Genomic DNA, 19,521 nt, shown 5'->3' on the forward strand with positions numbered 1-19,521 from the left:
GATCAGTATCAGGCTGTCCGTGATCTTCCTTCCGGGCACGGCACAGGTTTGGTCCGGGTGGATCACCTCCCCTAAAACAGAAGACATTCTGAGTGTTAAAACCTTGGTAAAAAGTTTACAATCAAAGTTTAAAAGGGTAATCGGTCTCCAGTTTTTCAGGTCCGTCCTGTCGTTTTTCTTGTGTAAAAGAGTCACGATCCCCACTCTAAAACTGTCGGGTAGTCTGTCGAGGTGTTCGAAGTCAGTAAAAACAGTCAGAAGTTCGTCGGCTAAAACATCCCAAAAGGTATGTTGAAGTTTATGTTCCTTTTGATGGCATAGAAGGCTCTTCTTGCCTTGACTCTCAGATCGTTCACAGCTTTGTGGAAGTTAACTGTGGCACTGATGTTTAGGCCGTGGTATGTATCGTTTTTTTGTGTGCTCTATGGCAATGGTGTCTAGATGGAATTTGTATTTGTGGTCCTGGCAAATGGACTTTTTTAGAACACTATTATTTTTTGTCTTACTGAGATTTACTATCAGGGCCCAGGACTGACAGAATCTGTGCAGAAGATCTAGGTGCTGCTGTAGTCCCTCCTTGGTTGGGGACAGAAGCACCAGATCATCAGCAAACAGTAAACATTTGACTTCAGATTCTAGTAGGTTGATTGCGGGTGCTGGAGACTTTTCTAGTGCCCTCGCCAATTTGTTGATATATATGTTGAAGAGGGTGGGGCTTAAGATGCATCCCTGTCTCACCTACCGGCCCTGTGGAAAGAAATGTGTGTGTTTTTTGCCAATTTTTACTGCACACTTGTTTGTGAACATGGATTTTATTATGTCATATGTTTTTTCCCCAACACCACCTTCCATCAATGTGTATAGCCGACCCCTCATGCCAAATTGAGTCGAAAGCTTTTTTGAAATCAACAAAGCATGAGAAGTCTTTATCTTTTTTGGGTTTGTTTGTTTGTCAATTAGGGTGTGCAGGGTGAATACATGTTCTGGCGTACAGTAATTTGGTAAAAAGCCAATTTGAGATTTGCTCAGTACATTGTTTTCACTGAAGAAATGTACGAGTCTGCTGTTAATAATAATGCAGAGGATTTCCCAAGGTTGCTGTTGATGCATATCCCCCGGTAGTTACTGGGGTCAAATTTGTCTCCACTTTTGTGGATTGGGATGATCAGTCCTTGGTTCCAAATATTGGGGAAGATGCCAGAACTGAGGATGATATTAAAGTTTAAGTATAGACAATTGGAATCTGTGGTCTCTCTCTTTCTCTCTCTCTCAATTTTATTTTAAGGGTTTAAATTGACATGGGAAATATATGTTGACATTGCCAAAGCAAGTGAAGTAGATAATAACCAAAAGTGAAGTAAACAATAAAAATGAACGTTAAACATTACACTCACATAAGTTCCAAAAGAATAAAGAAATTTTAATTAAATGCCATATTATGTGCAAATAGTTCAATTACAAAAGGGAAAATAAATAAACATAAATATGGGTTGTATTTACAACAGTGTTTGTTCTCCACTGGTTGCCCTTTTCTTGTGGCAAAAGGTCACAAATCTTGTTGCTGTGATGGCACACTATGATATTTTTTCACCCAATAGATCTGGGAGTTTATTTCAATTGGGTTTGTTTTCTAATTCTTTGTGGGTCTTTGTAATCTGAGGAAAATATGTGTCTCTAATATGGTCCTACATTTGGCAAGAGGTTAGGAAGTGCAGCTCAGTTTCCACCTAATTTTGTGGGCATAGCCTGTCTTCTCTTGAGAGCCAGGTCTGCCTACAGCGGACTTCCTCAATAGCAAGGCTATGCTCACTGAGTCTGTACATAAAAGCTTTCCTTAAGTTTGGATCAGTCACAGTGGTCAGGTATTCTGCCACTGTGTACTCTCTGTTTAGGGCCAAATAGCATTCTAGTTTGCACTGTTCTCTCTCTCTCTCTCTCTCTCTCTCTCTCTCTCTCTCTCTCTCTCTCTCTTTCTCTCTCTCTGTCTCAGATATGGGGGATGGACAAATTCTTCCTTCAACTACTGAGTCACAGAGATCTCTGGTTTTAATTGAGATAGCAGCTGATGTGTCTCAACACACACAGACATGGCTCATACCAGTGATGTAGTGGTAAAGGAATAGCTGAGTAAACTCTGATTGCCGGTCGCAGTGAATTAAGTAATGCTCCCTGTACATTCAAAGCATTTTACCTCAAAAGGTGGGTAAACTGTCTTGCAAAAAAAAGTTTGGGTAAAATGCATTTACCCTCCACTAAACCACTGGTGTAATGTGGTCTGTGTGTAGCTTGTGTAGAGGAGTCAGGCGCAGGACAGCAGATATGAGTAAATAAACGTAATTTACTCAAAATAGACAAATACAATACAATAAAGGTAGCCCACATAACGGACCGTATTACATACAAACAATTACTCACAAACAGACATGGGGGAACAGAGGGTTAAATAATGAACAAGTAATTGGGGAATTGAAACCAGGTGTGTAAGACAAAGACAAAACAAATGGAAAATGAAAAGTGGATCGGCGATGGCTAGAAGGCCGGTGACGTCGACCGCCGAACGCCGCCCGAACAAGGAGAGGGACCGACTCCGGCGGAAGTCGTGACAACTGGCTCCTTCATGTTATGAGTGTCAGACAACAGTGTGCCTCCTCCATGGGAAAAGAAGCCATAACTGGAGTGTTGCAATCTGTTTAAAATTATGATATTGATGCACCACTATTGGTTGCCTTGATTAAGCTGTCTTATTTATTTGGGATAGGATAGACTTAGCTGTCTTATTTATTTGGGATAGGATAGACTTAGCTTGTTTATTTGGGATAGGATAGACTTAGCTGTCTAGTTTATTTGGGATAGAATAGACTTAGCTGTCTTGTTTATTTGGGATAGAATAGACTTAGCTGTCTAGTTTATTTGGGATAGAATAGACTTAGCTACCTAGTTTATTTGGGATAGAATAGACTTAGCTGTCTTGTTTATTTGGGTTTGACTTGCCTGGTCAAATTGAAATAGAAAATACTGCTGGCAGCTGTCAAAAAGACAAGTGGGTAAAATAAGTCTACATGGCTGTCCGTAATTATTCATGGGCATCCCTATCCCTGATAAGATAGAGGCCTAATCAGGGTTGGAGAGAGTCTTAAACCCCTCTGTTTGCATATGCAGAACTCTAAAATGTATTTGCTCAATTTGGGGGATTAAGGGCGAACAAGAGTCACCTCTATCTCATTCTTCCACCCTCCCCTCCCTTTATCTCTCACTCTCTCCCTCTTCCTTGGTGTGACCAACTGATGACCCAGGGATGCATGATCCCCCTTGGGGGGTAGTGCTCGAAGTCTATGGGTTATGGAACGCTGCCATCTGCCACCGGGCACATTCATATACTCAGAAGAGGTCGCGATCATTTGTTGATTTAAATGGATAACTTAAATTTCCCAGGACAGTATGACCTCAGCAGTCACCTAGAAAAAAACGACTGTCTGCACGTGAGGCACTGAACCAGAAGAATCAGGCAGAATTTTAAGTGCCATACTAAAATAAAAGGCACCTTTCCACACAATGATGGATGTCCCTCTGGCAATATGGCGCTCTTGTTGTAGACTCAAAGATCCTGTTGATGAGGGAAATAACATGGATTGAATAAGATAATGATACATACAGAATTTCACAGCACCAGTGACAATTGTTCATTGTTGTAGCAGGCCTACAATTCATCAGTGATTGATGTTGGTCATGTGCTTTTGAATGCGCCCTCAAAATGATACAAGAGTCCTAGTGTCCCATCACCTCCTTATTGAAGCCTAAATAAGCATTGCCTGGGCTGAAATAGCTATAAAACAAAGATTAAAAGCTAGAGCACCCTTGATTCACCCTCAGTTTGTCCACTAGCCAGCTGCCTGTGGCCAGAGTGTGAGAAAGAGGGCAGATAGACTCATTTGAATGCATAAGCTCCTAGACACAATAAAGCTGTACTTGGGAAAAAATAAACTAACCATAAAAAGCTGTCCATTTCCTTGACCATGCCACAAGGTATTCTTGTCTGGTTTGAAGTGTGGGAGTAAATCCATACATATTGTTATGGTTGGGTGGCCCAGTGGGTTGTCAAAGGGCATGGCAATGGAGAAGTGATTTTATTACAGGCTTATTCAGTTTAGGACGATCAAACCATTATGAATTAGCTTTAAACATGATTGTTTTCAAGAGATTAAAGTCATAACATTTTCCTTATCTGTTTAAAAAAAAAGATTTGATCAACATTCAATACATTGTCAAGAGCCAGCACACACACACGCACACACACACACACACACACACACACACACACACACACACACACACACACACACACACACACACACACACACACACAAACATACACGAGGGTGTTGATGGAGGGGATTAAAAAGTGACAGACCTGAGTGTCCTACTATCAGACTGAGCTCATGCAAGGAATTCCACTGCAGATGGTGGCTTGGGGCTCAGACAGCATCTCCACTGATCTATTCGTTTGGCATCACATGCACCAAATGACAGCCACCTTGTATAAGATGCTCAATTGGTGTGTACACCCTCTGTGGACCACGTATCGTGTATGGGTTAATACACTCTTAGAAAAAAGGGTTCCAAAAGTGTTCTTCGGCTGTCCTCAGGATACTCCTTTTCGGTTCCAGGTATAACCCTTTTAGATTCCATGTAGAACCCTCTGTCTAAAGCATTCTACATGGAACTCAAAATGGTTCTTCCTGGAACCAATAAGGGTTCTTCAAAAGGTTATCCTACGGGAACAGCCGAATTACCCCCTTTTCTGCTCTTTTGCACACTAGTATTTCTACTTGCACATCCTCATCTGCACAACTATCACTCCAGTGTTAATTGCTAAATTGTAATTACTTCGCCACTATGGCCTATTTATTGCCTTACCTCCTTACTTCATTTGCACACACTGTTTACAGATTTTTCTATTGTGTTATTGACTGTATGTTTGTTTATCCCATGTGTAACTCTGTTGTTTTTGTCACATTGCTGTGCTTTATCTTGGCCAGGTCGCAGTTGTAAATGAGAACTTGTTTTCAACTGGCCTACCTGGTTAAATAAAGGTGAAATAAAAAAATAAATAAATAAAGGTTCTAGATAACAGTGTACTAAGCTAATGTGGACTCTGTTTCTTGGCAGAGTATGGAGAAACTTTATTTAATACGTTTGCTTTTTTCACCTCTTGTTTAACCGGCAGAGTCGGCATTGTTTTGGAGAATATTGCTATGAAAAGTAGCAGGTCAGATGTTTTTCCCCTTCTGTTCCTCTGCTGATAGTCAAGGGCCTATTCAGACTGACGGGAGAGTTGGAAGAGAATTGGAGGAGAGGTGTCGCAAAGAGATTTCTACAATTTACATTACATTATTGCCTTACATTTGGATGTGGATTGGTAACACCACGTTGCTAAGCAGCAATGTTTACTGTAAACATCACAGTTACTGTGACAATAGCCAGTAAGCATGCTTTAACTAACTATTAATCAACTATGTGAGCAACTTCCCATCTTAACCATATTGCAACCTTTCACAAGCATGTGCAGACAAATAAAGGGGTTATTTTCTCATCCGTAAAACTCATTAGCTAAATTACAAGACAATAGCACACATAGCACTGCTAGCTGGCTAACAATCAAATAACGTTAGCTGATTAAAAAGAACGATTACTACCCCTCATATATGAAAGTGCAGTAATGTTACCATACCGTGCTATTTATAAAGAGCTAAGCAAACTTAACAAAATTATTTCTGCATTGTCATAGATCATTAGCTACTAGTTAGCTGAATGCTAACATAAGCTACTACTGTAGCTGATCCATAGGTAGATAGCTTTTACAGTACAACTTTAGCATATTTCAGTTAACTTAGAACTGCTTAGTGGTGCTGTTATATCAAAGGGGAGTTGACCCGGCTTGATGTTGCATTGAAAAGAAGTGGTCTGAGATTCTCTTTTTTCTTTCTTTATCAACGCTACAGCAACAAATTCAGAATGTAACAGGCCATTACTGCGATTTCACGTAAAAACTCAATAAAAACAGTCTCAAATAGAAGCCTGAGAATAAAGTCTATCAAAGTCCTAAAAATAAGGGTGTGTGGGGAGGGGCAGGAAAACAATCAAATGTTGGTGAGGAAAGGGACCGATTTATGGGCCAGTGTGAACAGTCCTTTTGCTCTCTTCCACCCGGGTTTTGTAGTTGTTTTTGTTTTTCTCTCCCCTCTTGTTCGTGGAGAGGGTCAGTCTGCTCAATGGGGTCTGCTGTTGGAGAACAAACAGACGCAGGCTGTGGGAACCCCACTGTTGATCCATCTAAATCAATTACATCCCCTGGGAACACCAGTCTCCAGAGGGAAATATAATAACTGCCATCCACCTTTCCCTTTTCCATTCACAGTCTCTTTTCACACTGTCACTAGGCTCATTTATTCAATCAGTACTTGAAACGCCCGCCCAAGTTTTTGTCTTTGAATGGACAAGGGACTGTTTGCTCTCTTTCCCCCCTCTCTCTTGTTGTCTCTCTCTTCTCTCTCTCTCTCTCTCTCTCTCTCTCTCTCTCTCTTTCTCTCTCTATCACACACACACACACACACACACACACACACACACACACACACACACACACACACACACACACACACACACACACACACACACACACACACACACACACACACACACACACACACACACACACACACACACACACACACGTTGAGCTACTAATGTTGTTTAGCCTTTAATCTAACAACTTCCCCAGGACATCAGGGGTCTCCTTATGAGTTATTAATACTTTTTATTGTTATTTGTGACAGGCGCAAGGCACGGGCCAAACCCCTCTCTCCAGGATATCCTTTACCTTACTTGTCATACGTAGAGGCTCTCCAGTGTTCCCTCAATACCTCTCTAGTCTACATCAACACATATCTAGATTAGAACTATCATATCAAGTTAAGAACTGTTTAAAATGTTTTGAATGTCATCAATCAAGTTTTCAAGATATACTTTAGAGACTGATACTTTCTGTATCTTGAAAACTTGATTGCTGACGCTGAAATTATTTTGGGACTTTATCAACAAGGGACTACTGAAACAAATATCTAAATGTAGTTTTTGAGTGGAATCCCTGGGAATGTTAAATTCACATGAAAAAGTGGGGACAATCTGATTCATTTTCTCTTTTCATGACTTTCGGAGTAGGGGGGAGTGGGGTAAGTTTATGCATTCAGCATCACTCCATCACCGGACTGAACAAATATAGAAACAATTTCAAAGATTTTACTGTTACAGTTCATATAAGGAAATCAGTCAATAGAAATAAATGCATTAAACACCTCAATTTGCTCAACTTGCCATTGGCTCAACCATTGGCTCAAACCCATGGCCATTGATGCTCAACTTACCCCAACACAAACATGTTGACTTCGCCTCCACAGCTACGAGGGTGCACGTTCATGCCAGATTTAGGAATTCCACTGCAGATGGTGGCTTGGGGCTCAGACAGCATCTCCACTGATCTATTTGTTTGGCATCACATGCACCAAATGACAGCCACCTTGTATAAGATGCTCAATTGGTGTGTACACCCTCTGTGGACCACGTATCGTGTATGGGTTAATACACTCTTAGAAAAAAGGGTTCCAAAAGTGTTCTTCGGCTGTCCTCAGGATACTCCTTTTCGGTTCCAGGTATAACCCTTTTAGATTCCATGTAGAACCCTCTGTCTAAAGCATTCTACATGGAACTCAAAAGGGTTCTTCCTGGAACCAATAAGGGTTCTTCAAAAGGTTATCCTACGGGAAGAGCCGAAGAACCCTCTTTTCTGCTCTTTTGCACACCAGTATTTCTACTTGCACATCCTCATCTGCACATCTATCACTCCAATGTTAATTGCAAAATTGTAATTACTCCACCACTATGGCCTATTTATTGCCTTACCTCCTTACTTCATTTGCACACACTGTTTACAGATTTTTCTATTGTGTTATTGACTGTACGTTTGTTTATCCCATATGTTGTCTAAAAACTTGTTTTTGCTTTGTCGTTATGGGGTATTGTGTGTAGATTGATGAGGAAAAAAACTATTTAATACATTTTAGAATAAGGCTGTAAGGTAACAAAAGGTAGAAAAAGTCAAGGTGTCTGAATACTTTCCAAATGCACTGTATGTATATACTATATTCTACTGTATTTTGGTCAATGCCACTCTGACATTGCTCGTCCTAATATTTATATATTTCTTAATTGCATTCTTTTACTTTTAGATTTGTGTGTATTGTGGTGAATTGTTAGGTATTACTGCACTGTTGGGGCTAGGAACACATGCATTTCACTACACCTGCAATATCATCTGCTAAATATGTTTACGTGACCAATTCCATTTGATTTGATTTGAAATATTTTACTCAGCTTTTTTAACAACCCACACATATCTGTTACTTCCCAGACACCATTCTAGGCACCACTCCCTCAACATGATTGTTTAGAAGTATAGACTTTGGTTACAATGGTTCAGGTTGACCTGTAGGCTCACATACACTCCACGCCGAGGCAGACTGGCTGATTGGAGACAGTTATTTGTGGTATTCCTCCACAGCTTCAGGAAGCCCATTGTTGTTGTGGGATGATGGTAAAGGACGTTGTGGTCCATGCTACAGGTCCACAGCAGGACCTCTTTTGATCTGCAATACCGTCTCAGTCCTCCACACACACAAACACACACTTACATGCACTTGCACTCAAACACACCATTGCTCCCCCCACTTCTCACACTGTATCTGTACAAGGCCACTTTATATTGATCATCCCTGTTTTTGACACTCATTAAAGAGGCACAGGGCATGGCAGTGGGGGCAGAGGGGGAGAGGATGGGGGGGGGGGGGGGGGGCTAACACTGGTGGCGTGAGGCTGGAGCTCAGCCCTGTCTGCTCTAACGGCACCTCTCACCAACCTGCTGGCTGTTATCAGGGCTCTTCTACACTCAGTGACAAGAGAGACTAACTGTTGACAAGGCCCAGCTACCTTCTCTCAGCAACTGCAGTAGTAGGGCCCTGCTGCAACATGGTCCAGCTACCTTCTCTCAGCAACTGCAGTAGTTGAGCCCTGCTGAAACATGGTCCAGCTACCTTCTCTCAGCTACTGCAGTAGTAGAGCCCTGCTGCAACATGGTCCAGCTACCTTCTCTCAGCTACTGCAGTAGTAGAGCCCTGCTGCAACATGGTCCAGCTACCTTCTCTCAGCTACTGCAGTAGTAGAGCCCTGCTGCAACATGGTCCAGCTACCTTCTCTCAGCTACTGCAGTAGTAGAGCCCGAATGCAACATGGTCCAGCTACCTTCTCTCAGCTACTGCAGTAGTAGAGCCCGAATGCAACATGGTCCAGCTACCTTCTCTCAGCTACTGCAGTAGTAGAGCCCGAATGCAACATGGCATTCTCTTTCCTGCTGACTTATTCATTCCTGTTCGCTAAAATCAAACATCTTTGTGAGTTTTATAGTGAAGTGTAATATTTTGATTGTTTGGGCATTAGATTCCATCATTCTTCAGACTACTGCAGTCAACAAGGGGTCATAATATACCAGTTTTGCATATCCATATTGAGATATATCAGAGGTGCTCCAACTGAATCTTACTGCTTGTTGTGAACTGGTTTGGATGTTCACTGAGGGGCCTACTATCATACAGTGATAACACTAAATGACTGCATTCATGTAGGGATGTTATTTCTACAATGTGTCAAAGTGCTTTACATTGTGGTAGTGTCACTCACTTCATCCAATAACAAAGTATGTAAGAACCTCTCTATACCAAGCAGTGGCAAATGTATCATACAAACATGAAAAAATAAATGTGTTACACAACATCCCCAATAGGTGGCGCATTGGGTCAACTCCATGATTTAAGTGATCCACCAGTTATTTTATTAATTCAAAATGCAGTAGCCAGACAAGATACTCTCTCTGTCTTTCTCTCACCCTCTTCCCAGTCACCCTCCCTCTCTCTGTCTCCCTCTTTCTCCCTGTCTCCCTTTCTCTCTCCTCATTGCAATACACTGAAATTGAATTACCCATTTCAATGGTTTCTCTACCCTGCTAGCTGGATGGCTTTTCCCACAGACAGCTCCAAAGGGAAGGGGAGGGGTTCAAAACATAGACGGAGACAACAGCTTGTGGGAAAGAGATATATTTAAATCAGAATTTCTTTTCATGGAACAAATCTAAAGAATTGTAAATAGTTAATGCATTACAGAAAAACTAAAGAAACAGATGTACACTTTATTAAGTTAGAATGTTGTATTTTGTGGCAGAATGCTGGGTCACTAACAACCAAATTATGCACTCAAGAAATAAAGACAATGCTCAGAGAGTACAGGCAAAATCTGCTGATTGCAGCAAAATGACTTAATACCTTTAGTAGATAATGGCAACAGAAATGACTTGATACATTTAGTAGATAATGGCAACAGAAATGACTTGATACATTTAGTAGATAATGGCAACAGAAATGACTTGATACATTTAGTAGATAATGGCAACAGAAATTACTTGATACATTTAGTAGATAATGGCAGCAAAATGACTTGATACATTTAGTAGATAATGGCAACAGAAATGACTTGATACATTTAGTAGATAATGGCAACAGAAATGACTTGATACATTTAGTAGATAATGGCAGCAAAAATGACTTGATATGTTTAGTAGATAATGGCAACAGAAATGACTTGATACATTTAGTAGATCATGGCAGCAAAAATGACTTGATATGTTTAGTAGATAATGGCAACAGAAATGACTTGATACATTTAGTAGATAATGGCAGCAAAAATGACTTGATACATTTAGTAGATAATGGCAACAGAAATGACTTGATACATTTAGTAGATAATGGCAGCAAAATGACTTGATACATTTAGTAGATAATGGCAACAGAAATGACTTGATACATTTAGTAGATAATGGCAACAGAAATGACTTGATACATTTAGTAGATAATGGCAGCAAAAATGACTTGATATGTTTAGTAGATAATGGTAGATATGTTTGACTTGATACATTTAGTAGATCATGGCAGCAAAAATGACTTGATATGTTTAGTAGATAATGGCAACAGAAATGACTTGATACATTTAGTAGATAATGGCAGCAAAATGACTTGATACATTTAGTAGATAATGGCAGCAAAAATGACTTGATATGTTTAGTAGATGATGGTAGATATCTTTGACTTGATACATTTAGTAGATAATGGCAGCAAAAATGACTTGATATGTTTAGTAGATAATGGCAGCAAAAATGACTTGATATGTTTAGTAGATAATGGCAGCAAAATGACTTGATACATTTAGTAGATAATGGCAGCAAAAATGACTTGATACATTTAGTAGATAATGGCAGCGAAAAATGACTTGATATGTTTAGTAGATAATGGTAGATATGTTTGACTTGATACATTTAGTAGATCATGGCAGCAAAAATGACTTGATATGTTTAGCAGATAATGGTAGATATGTTTGACTTGATACATTTAGTAGATAATGGCAGCAAAATGACTTGATACATTTAGTAGATAATGGCAGCAAAATGACTTGATACATTTAGTAGATAATGGTAGATATGTTTGACTTGATACATTTAGTAGATAATGGCAGCAAAAATGACTTGATATGTTTAGTAGATAATGGCAACAGAAATGACTTGATATGTTTAGTAGATGATGGTAGATATCTTTGACTTGATACATTTAGTAGATAATGGCAGCAAAAATGACTTGATATGTTTAGTAGATGATGGTAGATATCTTTGACTTGATACATTTAGTAGATAATGGCAGCAAAAATGACTTGATATGTTTAGTAGATAATGGTAGATATGTTTGACTTGATATACTTAGTTGATAATGGCAGCAAAATGACTTGATACATTTAGTAGATAATGGCAGCAAAATGACTTGATACATTTAGTAGATAATGGCAGCAAAAATGACTTGATATGTTTAGTAGATAATGGCAACAGAAATGACTTGATACATTTAGTAGATAATGGTAGATATGTTTGACTTATACATTTATACATTATACATTTGACTAGATTACATTTACTAGATAATGGCAGCAAAAATGACTTGATACATTTGGTAGATACTGTATTGGCAGCAATATTACTTGATACATTCAGTAGATAATGGCAGCAATATTACTTGATACATTCAGTAGATAATGGCAGGAATATTACTTGATACATTCAGTAGATAATGGCAGCAATATTACTTGATACATTCAGTAGATAATGGCAGCAATATTACTTGATACATTCAGTAGATAATGGCAGGAATATTACTTGATACATTCAGTAGATAATGGCAGCAAAATTACTTGATACATTCAGTAGATAATGGCAGCAAAATGACTTGATACATTTAGTAGATAATGGCAGCAAAAATGACTTGATATGTTTAGTAGATGATGGTAGATATCTTTGACTTGATACATTTAGTAGATAATGGCAGCAAAAATGACTTGATATGTTTAGTAGATAATGGTAGATATGTTTAACTTGATACACTTAGTTGATAATGGCAGATACATTTGACTAGATTACATTTACTAGATAATGGCAGCAAAAATGACTTGATACATTTGGTAGATACTGTATTGGCAGCAATATTACTTGATACATTCAGTAGATAATGGCAGCAATATTACTTGATACATTCAGTAGATAATGGCAGGAATATTACTTGATACATTCAGTAGATAATGGCAGCAATATTACTTGATACATTCAGTAGATAATGGCAGGAATATTACTTGATACATTCAGTAGATAATGGCAGCAATATTACTTGATACATTCAGTAGATAATGGCAGCAAAATGACTTGATACATTTGGTAGATAATGGCAGATAAGTTTGACTTGATACATTTAGTAGAAAATGGCAGATACGTTTGACTTGATACATTTAGTAGATCATGGCAGCACATTAATATCCCAGCATGTGTATCACTTGACTAATGAGAATTATCATCACATATTTCAGGTGAGACACAATACATTTTATTTTCGGTATTTTGAGAAATGCACTACACCAAGACCTTGTAGCTCAACAAATCAAATCAAATCAAACAGTATTTGTCACATGCGCCGAATATAACAGGTACTTAACCAACAATGCAGTTCAAGAAAGGGTTAAGAAAATATTTACCAAATAAACTAAAGTAAAAAATAATAAAAAGTAACACAATAAAATAACAATAACGAGGCTATTTACATAGTGTTTTTGATTGTTTTATTTTCACCTTTATTTAACCAGGTAGGCAAGTTGAGAACAAGTTCTCATTTACAACTGCGACCTGGCCAAGATAAAGCAAGGCAGTGTGACACAGACAACAACACAGAGTTACACATGGAATAAACAATAAACAAGACAATAACACAATAAACAAGTCAATGACACTGTAGAAAAAAAACAAAGTCTATATCCAGTGTGCAAAATGCATGAGGAGGTAGACAATAAATAGGCCATAGGAGCAAATAATTACACTTTAGCAGATTAACACTGGAGTGATAAATGAGCAGATGATGATGTGCAAGTAGAGATACCGGTGTGCAAAAGAGCAGAAAAGTAAATAAAAACAGTATGGGGATGAGGTAGGTAGATTGGGTGGGCTATTTACCGATAGACTATGTACAGCTGCAGCGATCGGTTAGCTGCTCAGATAGCTGATGTTTAAAGTTGGTGAGGGAAATAAAAGTCTCCAACTTCAGCGATTTTTGAAATTCGTTCCAGTCACAGGCAGCAGAGAACTGGAAGGAAAGGTGGCCAAATGAGGTGTTGGCTTTGGGGATGATCAGTGAGATATACCTGCTGGAACGTGTGCCACAGGTGGGTGTTGTTATCGTGACCAATGAACCGAGATAAGGCGGAGCTTTACCTAGCATAGACTTATAGATGACCTGGAGCCAGTGGGTCTGGCGACGAATATGTAGCGAGGGCCAGCCGACTGGAGCATACAGGTCGCAGTGGTGGGTGGTATAAGGTGCTTTGGTAACAAAACGGATGACACTGTGATAGACTGCATCCAGTTTGCTGAGTAGAGTGTTGGAAGCAATTTTGTAGATGACATCAACGATGTCGAGGATCGGTAGGATAGTCAGTTTTACTAGGGTAAGTTTGGCGGCGTGAGTGAAGGAGGCTTTGTTGTGAATTAGAAAGCCGATTCTAGATTTGAATTTGGATTGGAGATGTTTAATATGAGCCTGGAAGGATAGTTTACAGTCTAACCAGACACCTAGGTATTTATAGCTGTCCACATATTCTAGGTCGGAACCGTCCAGGGTGGTGATGCTAGTCGGGCGGGCAGGTGCGGGCAGCGAACGGTTGAAAAGCATGCATTTGGTTTTACTAGCGTTTAAGATAAGTTGGAGGCCTCGGAAGGAGTGTTGTATGGCATTGAAGCTTGTTTGGAGGTTACTTAGCACAATGTCCAAGGAAGGGCCAGAAGTATACAGAATGGTGTCGTCTGCATAGAGGTGGATCAGGGAATCGCCCGCAGCAAGAGCGACATCATTGATATATACAGAGAAAAGAGTCGGCCCGAGAATTGAACCCTGCGGTACCCCCATAGAGACTGCCAGAGGTCCGGACAACATGCCCTCCGATTTGACACACTGAACTCTGTCTGCAAAGTAGTTGGTGAACCAGGCGAGGCAGTCATTATAAAAACCAAGGCTATTGAGTCTGCCGATAAGAATACGGTGATTGACAGAGTCGAAAGCCTTGGCCAGGTCGATGAATACGGCTGCACAGTACTGTCTTTTATCGATGGCGGTTATGATATCGTTTAGTACCTTGAGTGTGGCTGAGGTGCACCCGTGACCGGCTCAGAAACCGGATTGCACAGCGGAGAAGGTACGGTGGGATTCTAAATGGTCAGTGATCTGTTTATTAACTTGGCTTTCGAAGACTTTAGATGGATGGATATTGAAAACCTTGTGAAGACTTACAGAAAACGTTTGACCTCTGTCATTGCCAACAAAGGGTATATAACAAAGTATGGTATTTCCACCATAATTTGCAAATAAATTCATAAAAAATCCACCAATGTGATTTTCTGGATTTATTTTCCTCATTTTATCTGTCATAATTGAAGGGTACCTATGATGAAAATTACAGGCCTCTGTCATCTTTTTAAGTGGGAGAACTTGCACAATTGGTGGCTGACTAAATGCTTTTTTGCCCCACTGTAGGTCTGTGACAGTTTGGGTCTAGGGAGTCACTCCCTTTGAAGAGGGCAATGACCGCGGCAGCTTTCCAATCTTTGGGATCTCGGACGATACGGAAGAGAGGTTGAACAGGCTGGTAATAGGGGTTGCAACAATGGCTGCGGATAGTTTTAGAAAGAGAGGGTCCAGATTGTCTAGCCCAGCTGATTTGTACGGGTCCAGGTTTTGCAGCTCTTTCAGAACACCTGCTATCTGGATTTGCGTGAAGGAGAAGCTGGGGAGGCTTGGGCGAGTATCTGCGGGGGGGCAGAGCAGTTGGCCGTGGTTGGAGTAACCACGAGGAAGGCATGGCCAGCCGTTGAGAAATGCTTTTTGAAATGTTCGATTATCATGGATTTATCAGTGGTGACCGTATTACCTAGCCTCAGTGCAGTGGGCAGCTGGGAGAAGGTGCTCTTGTTCTCCATGGACTTTACAGTGTCCCAAAACTTTTGGGAGTTAGAGCTACAGGATGCAAATTTCTGCTTGAAAAAGCTAGCCTTTGCTTTCCTGACTGACTGCCTGTATTGGTTCCTGACTGCCCTGAGCAGTTGCATATCGCGGGGACTATTCAATGCTATTGTAGTCCGCCACAGGATGTTTTTGTGCTGGTCAAGGGCACTCAGGTCTGGAGTGAACCAAGGGCTATCTGTTCTTAGTTCTGCATTTTTTGAACGGGGCATGCTTATCTAAGATGGTGAGGAAATTACCTTTAAAGAATGACCAGGAATCTTCAACTGACGGGATGAGGTCAAAATCCTTCCAGGATACCCGGGCCAGGTCGATTAGAAAGGCCTGCTCGCAGAAGTGTTTTAGGGAGCGTTTGACAGTGATGAGGGGTGGTCGTTTGACCGCGGACCCATAGCGGATACAGGAAATGAGGCAGTGATCGCTGAGATCCTGATTGAAAACAAAAGAGGTGTATTTGGAGGGCAAGTTGGTCAGGATAATGTCTATGAGGGTGCCCATGTTTGCAGATGTAGGGTTGTACCTGATGGGTTCCTTGATGATTTGTGTGAGATTGAGGGCATCTAGCTTAGATTGTAGGACTGCCGGGGTGTTAAGCATATCCCAGTTTAGGTCACCTAACAGAACAAACTCTGAAGCTAGATGGGGGGCGATCAATTCACAAATGGTGTCCAGGGCACAGCTGGGAGCGGAGGGGGGTCGATAGCAGGCGGCAACAGTGAGAGACTTTTGAGAGAGACATACACCGGGGCATGAAGTAATCACAGGTGTTGATTTGGAGAGCTAACTAAGACAACAACAGCTAATCAGCTAAAACAACAACAACAGGTAAAATGGCAATGAATGGGCAGAGAGGGTCGGTTAACTACACATAGAGCCTGAGTTCGCAGCTGGGGCCGACAGATAAACAAAAAAATAAACAGAATGGAGTACTGTCATTAATGGACAGTCCAGCAGGCATCAGCTATGTAGTCAAGTGATCATAGGGTCCAGGGGGCAGCAATAGATGGAACAGGGAAGCCGCGGAGTAGTCGCTACTACGCTAGCACGCGGGCGACACAGCGTTTAAAGTTAGTAGCCCGGGGCTCCTCAGAAGCATCTGCTCCGACGTCCGACGGAGTCCGGTTGAAGGCATAGCGGATGGAGTATTCATCGGCAGACCAGTCGTGGTGGTGCGGTGTGGTGCTGTGTCGACAAAGGATCCAAGCCAGATGGCGAAAGAGGTACTGTAGTTGTAGTAATTTAGTTTGCTAGCCGGGAGATGCGCCTGGCTCACGGCTAACTGGTGCTAGCTTCGGGGCACGGGCGTTATCCACTATAGCCAGAGCTATAGAGCTTACGGCAAATATCCGGTTGAGTAGTGGGTTCCAGCTGTGTTTGGGTGGAGTACGGGTGAAGTCCGGGTGAGTAGGCCGGGAGCTGGGCCTCAGGGATAGCTTCGGTACTCAGTAACTCGGTGGGTGCTAGCTAGCTGTGAAGATCAGGAGTAATGGTCCAGGGATTATGGCAGGAATCCGGCGTTGTAGTGGAGAGACAGTCCGTTACTGGTAGGCTGGTTAGTATTATCCAGGCAAAAAAAAAGAGCTGGTATCTGTGCAGAAGCTAAAGGCCGCTAGCAGTGGCTAACAATGACTAAGTAGCTTGTAGCTAATTACCTGGTTAGCTTCTGATGGCTAGGTGGTTCTGGCTATAAGGTCTAAAAATAATAATAATAATAGCGGTTCCGTATCATATTGGGTGAGGCAGGTTACCGGAATGTATAATTGAATTAAAATGGAAAAGAGATTGAAAATAAAATTGAAATATATTCAAAAAGACGAAAAATACAAAAGTACACGAGAGGACGAACAAAACACGTCTCCACTGCTACGCCATCTTGGATTCTGTGAGAATAAGCGTGGCAGACATGTTGTTCCCTACATTTACCACCTGGGGGCGGCCCATCAGGAAGTCCAGGATCCAGTTGCAGAGGGAGGTGTTTCGTCCCAGGGTCTATAGCTTTGTGATGAACTTTGTGGGCACTATGGTGTTGAACGCTGAGCTGTAGACAATGAACAGTATCTTCACATTGGTGATCATTTTGTTCAGGTGGGAAAGAGATTGAGATTGTGTCATCTGTGGATCTGTTGGGGCGGTATGCGAATTGGAGTAGTTCTAGGTTATCCGCGATGATGCTGTTGATGTGAGCCATGACCAGCCTTTCAAAGCACTTCATGGCTACCGACATGAGTGCTAAGGAGCGGTGTTTATTTAGGTAGGTTTCCTTCGCTTTCTTGAGCACAGAGACCATGGTTGTCTGCTTGAAACGTAAGTATTACAGACTCGGTTCAGGGAGAGTTCGAAAATGTCAGTGAACACACTTGCCAGTTGGTCTGCGCTTGCTTTGAGTACACGTCCTGATAATCCGTCTGGCCCTGTGAATGTTTGACTGTTTAAAGATGTTACACAACTGATTGGCTCAAACACATTAAGAAGGAAAGAAATTCCACAAATTTAATTTTAACAAGGCACACCTGTTAATTGAAATTTATTCCAGGTGAATACCTCATGAAGCTGGTTGAGAGAATGCCAAGAGTGTGCAAAGCTGTCATCAAGGCAAATGGTGGCTACTTGGAAGAATCTAACATCTAAAATATATCTTGATTTGTTTAACACTTTTTTGGTTACTACATGATTCGTATGTGTTATTTCATGGTTGTGATGTCTTCACTATTATTCTACAGTGTATGAATGAGTAGGTGTGTCCAACTTTTGGTTCTGTATATGTCCTATATTCCATGTATACCCTAATATACCCTTTATATCATATATACTCTATATACCCTATATATCCTATATACCCTATACACCCTATAAACCACTAAAGCCATTTCTATAGGTCTGTAATTGTGACCCGTGTCGTATAACTTCACAGGAGAGCCATTTTAACATTTAAAAAAAAATCTATTTGCGTTTTTTTTCTGGCAGAAATGCCTTCTGGAAAATGTAAACTTTCATGTGCCTTAATAGCAAACTTCTATGCCATCTGTAAATACCAATACATTAGTTAAATTACGAGCCTTGTTAAGCCTTGTTAAGCCACAGAAAAAGGCAGCAACCTTCTCACTAGCCATGATTGGTTGAGATAATGAGTGGACTGGACATGACGAAAGAGGAGTTTGGAGTGGTCTGCCATATAGAAAGCTTCTGTCTTTTTGAGCTGGTCAGTCTGTGTTGGTAATCCTGTTGAACGCAACGTTTTAAAAATGTATCGTGTAAATAATAATAATTTCGAAATACAAGCATTTTGCTACACCCGCAATAACATCTGCTAAACACGTGTATGTGACCAATACATTTGATTTGATAAGAGTTTTGAAATCAGTGGAATTAGAGTATGATAGCTAAAGAGATGTAGAAAACACTTGTCTAGAGATTACATCTTCAAACAAAGGGCAACCATGGCATGGCATCTGTGACAGGGAGACACGATGATATATACAGGTAAGATAGTCTAGCGTTAGCTAGCTACATTTTCTTTTCAGATATGACACATTTCCAATTTTGACAGAAAGTGGTTTCATTTCAAGCTAAAGTGTACTGTTAGCTATCTAGCTGGCTGGCTCCATAGCTTACGTTATTATTCGTATCCCAGAGCTGTTTGCATTGGTAGTTAGAGTCTAATGTTAGCTAGTTAATATTGAACCTGGTTGGTTAGCTCCCAGCAGATTCATGCAGGGTAGTAACGGCATGATTTGGCACTATGTTTATCGTTGTTTACCTAGCTAGGTTC

Source organism: Oncorhynchus mykiss, chromosome 23 (genome assembly GCF_057628025.1).
Source record: "Oncorhynchus mykiss isolate SJ-2025 chromosome 23, ASM5762802v1, whole genome shotgun sequence".
Classification (NCBI taxonomy): domain Eukaryota; kingdom Metazoa; phylum Chordata; class Actinopteri; order Salmoniformes; family Salmonidae; genus Oncorhynchus; species Oncorhynchus mykiss.